The following is a 6690-nucleotide window of genomic DNA, read 5'->3' as shown; positions in this document are numbered from 1 at the left end:
TTCCTACAGCATTTCTTTTGGTTCAAATACTTATAGTGGGTACATTTAAATGGGGGATTATGCCAATTAGGCAAACTAGGAACAAATTGTTGCTGGATAATACAGAAATCAAAGTTTTTCAATAGACCCTTGAGCACACATGAGCTGAATGAGTGATGAGTGATTTAGCCCTGCACTGTGTTTTTAGCAAAGACCTACTAATTTATTCCTTGTATGAAGGAGTTGAGATATATGCTAATTGAACAAGATGTTTGTTTGTTTTCTTAACCATCCCTGCTAAGTAACAAATGTTTAAAAAAATTCCCTAAGGCTAGGTGAAAAATGGAAGATTTAGAAATAAACATCTGTTAATTCATCCCCATTAGAAATTCTTAACATGTATTGCAATGAAATTATGAGGTGCTGCCCGAGGAAAGCAAAAAGGCAGAGTTCTTATCACAGGGGGCAATAGGCTTTAAAAGTGCCCTTTACTTTTGAAATGGAGCAGTTTCTTTTTCCCTTTGGTTTTCTTTTTGCTTTTGTACAAAATGCAATTAGGTAAGGAGTACTTTAATGATTGAGTTCAGGAGAGTTTGGGGGCAACAAAGTGAATTGGTTGGATGGTTCTTGTCAAGCTGTCTTGCAGTGGCTCAAGAGAGTGAGTACCAGCCTCAGCACAGACAATTAAGAAGCTGCCCCACATTGGTTGTGAGTTCTATACTTAGATTGACCTAGTAAGTGTGAACTCCTCAAGTGCTATAACTGCCTTAATGTGGAGTAACAGACAGTCCTCTTGGGTACTCTGATCTATCTTGCCAACCACATAAGCTTACCTTTGTGATAGATGATCTCTTACTTCAACAATCATGGCAATATTCAGGTTACTCCCAGTCCCAAAGGACCAGTCACTTAACCCAGGTCAATTGCACCTTAGATCTCACACCAAAACAATGCTTGTAGCCAGTCTTATAATAAGCTATCTAAAGATTTATTAACAAGGTAAAGGAAGTAAGAGTGTTATTTACAAAGTTAAAGCAGGGAAACGTATATGCACACAAATGAGTTTCAATCTTAGGTTTCAAAAAGTAGTGGAAGTTTCTATAATAAGCAAGCTCTCTATGCCCCTTAGGGCTAAATCAGGCCAAACACTTGGGATTTTTTGCTTATGCTTAGTAATTCTTGCTCCTCAGAGTCCAAGTCTTTTATTCCTTCCCCCGCTTCTGCTTCAAGATGCAAGTTTAGATGCTGGGTAGAATTCAGTTGCATTTCTCCTCTTCATTTGGGGGTCTGTATGAAGCATTCAACAAAGTCTTTTGTCCTCTGATGTTCCACAGTGGTTTGTCTGGTGTTCATGGACCTTCTTCTGTTGGGCAGGAGATAATACCTTGTGTGGCAAACTAGTATTTCACACTTGTTAATGCATCTTTCCTGACAAGTGACTTGCAATTACAGCTCAAACACTTAGAGCCTCATAGACTTTAAGGTCAGAAGGGACCATCGTGATTATTTAGTCTTACACACTTTGCAGGCCACAGAACCTCACCCACCCAGTCCTGTAATAGACCTCTAACCACTGGCTGAGTTACTGAAATCCTCATATGATGGTTTAAAGGCTTCAAGTTACAGAGAATTTACCACTTACACTAGTTTAAACATGCTAGTGATCCATGCCCCATGCTGCATAGGAAGGCAAAAAAACCCAAAAAACCCAGGGTCTCTGCCAATCTGACCTGGGGGAAAATTCCTTCCTGACTCTGAATATGGCAATCTGTTAGAGCCTGAGCATGTGGGCAAGACCCACCAGCCAGACACCTGGGAAAGAATTCTCTATAGTATCTCAGAGCCCTTCTGTGGTGGGGCGGTGCCCCACCCTCTTAGAAGAATGGCTGAACCAGGCCAGAGAGACTGCACAGACCCGCAGCAGCCAGTTAGAGAAGGCTTGGGGAGAGCCAATCAGGGCCAGCCTAGGCCCTATATAAAGGTTGCCTAGCAAAGAGCAGGGTAGTGTCACCCTGGTGGTTAAGGGAGGAGGACTGGCTCCTGAGCTGAAAGATAGCACCTTGGACAGAGCAGTGCTGGGGAAGGGCAGAAGGAGCTGGGGAGCTCTGGCCAAGTAAAACCCCAGGCTGCCGGCCGAGCTACCAAAGGCTGGGCAGGTGCATAGGGCTGAACGGGAAGTGGCCCAGGGACATTAGCAGGGTAAGGGGAGAGAAGGAGGGCAGAGAGGCTGCCACTAGAGGGTCCCTGGGTCAGGACCCAGAGTAATGGGTGGGCCTGGGTCCTCCCATTCCCCCTTGTGCTACACCTGGCTGAAGAGGAGCGTGGCCTGATCCAGGCTGTGGCTGGTCCCTGCGACAAGGGGCTAGAGTCAGAGGCTGCAGCTGGCCACTACAGCAGGTGAAAATCGTGCACTGCTGATAACACCAAACCCCCCAGAAGGGGGTGAGACCGGAGCAGTGGGCACTGCTGGAGGGCAGTGTCCTGAAGTGGATGTTGCTGAGTAGGGAGCAACGCGGGTCTGGACACCAACAGACGGTGAGAGACTGCCGGGATGCCACTGGCAGAGGGCGCTCCGCAGCGGACAGAACTAATTCCCAGACGTGCCAGCGGGAGGCGCCATGGTGGTGAGTCCGAACCGTCACACCTCCCCATGTAGTGTTCCATCACTGGCTGTTGGAGATGGTCTCATCATACCAACCCCTCCATAAACTCATCAAGCTCAGTCTTGAAGTCAGTTAGTTTTTTTGCCCCCTTGGAAGGCTGTTCCAGAACTTTACTCCTCTGATGGTTAGAAACCTTTGCTTAATTTTAAGCCTGAACTTGTTGATGGACAGTTTATAGCCATTTCTTGTGTCCACATTGGCACTTCACTTAAATAACTCCTCTCTCTCCCTGGCATTTATCCCTGTGATGTATGTATAGAGAGCAATCATATCTCCCCTCAGCCTTCTTTTGGTTAGGCTAAACAAGCCAAACTCTTTGAGTCTCCTCTTATAAGGTAGATTTTCTATTCCTCAGATCATCTTAGTAGCCCTTCTCTGCACCTGTTTCAGTTTGAATTCATCCTTCTTAAACATGGGAGACCAGAACTGCACACGGTATTCCAGGTGAGGTCTCACCAGTGCCTTGTATAATGGTACTAACACTCCCTCTCTCTACTGGAAATACCTTAAATATTTACCCTATAACATGGGATGCAGATATTATAAGTGAGGTTAAGGCATGCAGCAATTTACAAGCATTCCATAAAATCTAAACGTTAAATACATGTTTATAATTCTAATACCTCTTTTAACTATACTAGTGCATAGGTGAACCAGACTGGCTCCAGCTGCGTATTTGTGAGTGTTCAGTTGAGGCTTAGGGGCCTTGTCATGAGATGGCACCTGGTCTGCCCAAATCACAAGATTGGATGGATATATCAGCAAACAAGTCATGTTTTGGGCATATCTGATTGGCAATGCATTTAGAAATCTTTTAGATGGCAGAAGCATAGTTAATTTGACTAATATCCAGAAAACAGATCTGAGTTTAAACCCCGCAGCTAAACACCTTTTTATGCTTATGGAAGATGACAATTTTTGGCACTTTGGTTCTTGCAGATGTTGCATTCATGTCCCATACATCTGAATCCTGAAGTCTGGAAGACTTTCTGAATGCGCCAATTAAATACCTAGCAGTAATCATACCAGTTTCCTGTACATCAAATTAATTATTTTTGTGAAAAAGACATTTTAGAAGATTGCCCATTTTATATGTTTTAGAGATACTGGATTGTATTCATACTTCAAAGCAAGTACCGAAGAAGTTGCAAGACATCTATATGAACAGGAACCTCTACCATTATGTGAAAGCACAAGAGGTCTGTAATAATCACTTTATGAATTAATATATAATCTCATTACTCAAGATCTCAGGTGAGGTCAGATTTTGCATCACTTTATTTTAAGACAAATTTATAATTATAATATATTAACTAGATTGTTGCAACGTGAGTCACTGCAATTCTCCCAGGATAGAACTGACCATATGGTCCCATTATGCAGGTAGAATCACCTGTGAAATAATAAAATTAATGGACTCTATAGTATAGTCTATGCAAATTAATATTGCGAAGGAGCATTCTGATGGCAGGTAATACATGATTTGATTGTGGCAGGGTATTGTTGGTTAGACTGGCCAAGGCTGTGTATTGAACAGTAATGGTAATTTGGCTTGCTTGAAAAATGGGGGTGATAAGTAAACAATATAAGGTGGATAGAAAGCTGGCTAGATCATTGGGCTTAAAGGGTAGTGATCAATGGCTCCATGTCTAATTGGTAGACATTATCAAGCTGAGTGCCCAAAGGGTTAGTCCTGGGGCCAATTTTGTTCAAAATCTTCATTAATGATCTGGAGGATGGCGTGGATTGCACCCTCAGCAAGTTTGCAGATGGCATTAAACTGGGAGGAGTGGGGTTGGACTAGATGACCTCCTGAGGTCCCTTCCCACCCTGATATTCGATGATTTTGTGTAATATATAGGTTGATGGCTGAAAGTCAAGTGCAATTTTTACATAGGAAATGGAGACACTGGGTGCAATATTGGACCATAAAAGGAGATTAATTATGTAATTTGGGCAAAACATCTTTGTCCAGGGAGAGTTCATTAACCAAAAAGAGAGCTTTTTTTTAACCTTGTAAGAATATGATCTTATGGGCTGTTAGAAGAGATTAATGCAGGCTGATAATCCTAACTACAAACTCCAGCACTCTGCAGTGTGGATTCAGTTGAGACAAACATTTTTCAGAGTGTAAGAGGGTAGTTTGTGCCCTGGGAGGAGCCCAGAAAAATCATCTGGATTGTTAATGAAGTTTATTATTGAGAGATATTTTCCTGTGGTGTGCATTGAAATATGAGGGTTTTTTTTACCTGAGGACATAAACATTATCACTCTGCGAGAAGGAACACCAGAAGACAGAGCCATGTCAGGAGGCTGATGAAGTGGGTTCTAGCCCACAAAAGCTCATGCCCAAATAAAATCTGTTAGTCTTTAAGGTGCCACCGGACTCTTTTTTTTTTTTTTGTGGATACAGACTAACACGGCTACCCCCTGATACTTGACAGAGGTGAGAGAGTATTTAAAAATCAATAAGAGGAAAGGAAGCAAGGGAACTAAATCCTGCAGATATGCTAAAGTGATTTTAGCAGGAAGGAGCTTTTGGCAGAATCACAATAGACCACATTCAGTGCCAGCCTAGTCCAGTTGCAAGCAGATGTTGGTTCAGTGGATTACAAGGTATGAACTAGAATGTCCATCTAGGGAGCTCTTCTAGTCAATTTCCCTGTGTAGATCAGGCCTTAGTCTGTAATTACTGTAACTAGGGATGTTCATAATTACACTGACCACCCAAATGTGTCTTCAGCTGCAACAACTGGTGTACATGAACTATTTGGTCAATGCTTTCATTTATATTTTGCAGCCTTGCTCCCCATCTTGAGGTGTTTAGAATATATACTGGCCATTTTTGGTGGAAAAAGATGACAGCTCTAATACAGACACACAAGACAGATATAGCTGTAACACAGCTGCACCAGCCATAAAATAAAACTGGCTATTGTAGAAATTATTATTATTTTTCTGCAAACACTGGTTGTTAGGATATATTAATATTGTATCAGAGAGACTGGTATATATCAATAAATGATATTTAGTATGGAGAAAGCTTCTAGTAAAACTAAGTTATGACACTCCATGGATGTTGCCTGGCTATAGAAGATCTGTCTGTTGACCCAGGAAGTTTAGCACTGGGGAAAGGAGGCTAGTTAGCATTATTGTGTGCATCAAGCTTTAGAGCTACTCGGGGATAAGGTGGGACGCAGAGGGTGGGCGGGAGCTGTGTGGTATGATGAACTCTGACAACCTCCTGAACATCAAAAGACCTGGAACTTGAAAGCACTCTCTGATACAGCAATGAAAGGCTGTGTCAAGTTGGTGAGTGAGCAGGGAAAACATTGCTTTTCAGAGATGTAAGAACTGTTCTTTTCTTTCCTGTGTCACAAAACTGAAAATGGCTTTTCTAAACTTTAGCTTATGAGAATTTCAATCTAAATCTATTATGTAAGCACCATTTCCTTTGTTTTACTAAGACTTTCTCTCTATTTGTAGTCTACTTTCAAACATAATTATTTAATTATTTGACTATTGGTTGAATAATTTCCTGCAGGGCACTGAGACATATTGGGATATGGTCCAGACTAGTGCGGGGCTGTGTCACCCTTGCCCTGTAACCTGAATGCCTTGCAATGCCTTGCTGCTGTAGCCTCCCATCTGGACTGCTCAAAACAGCCACCAGCATGCAGGTCACTCCCATGTGTGTTTGTGTGTTACCACAGTCTGCCAGTCACACCCTGGCTCTCATTAGCCTTGGTTATAATGTAAAGTGACCCCAATACACTCCCAGTTTCAGATTTTCCACCAGAAATATGTCTTGTACTGCCCAACCCTCTTCTGGACAGTCCAAATTAAGCCCATTATTCCTTTAAGGAAATAATATACAGTAGCCTGTTATCCCAAATAGAATTACCCAGACACTTTAAGTTAAACACACTGTATTCGATAAAACAGTAAAACAAGTGTGTTAATTACAAAGAGACTTCAAGTGAGCACAGGTAATGAGGCATAAAAGTCTGAAATGGTTACAAGAAAAATAATGATAAACACATTCTAG

This window comes from Eretmochelys imbricata, chromosome 3 (genome assembly GCF_965152235.1).
Source record: "Eretmochelys imbricata isolate rEreImb1 chromosome 3, rEreImb1.hap1, whole genome shotgun sequence".
In the NCBI taxonomy this organism is placed as follows: Eukaryota; Metazoa; Chordata; order Testudines; family Cheloniidae; genus Eretmochelys; species Eretmochelys imbricata.
Note: the sequence above shows the minus strand (reverse complement) of the source record.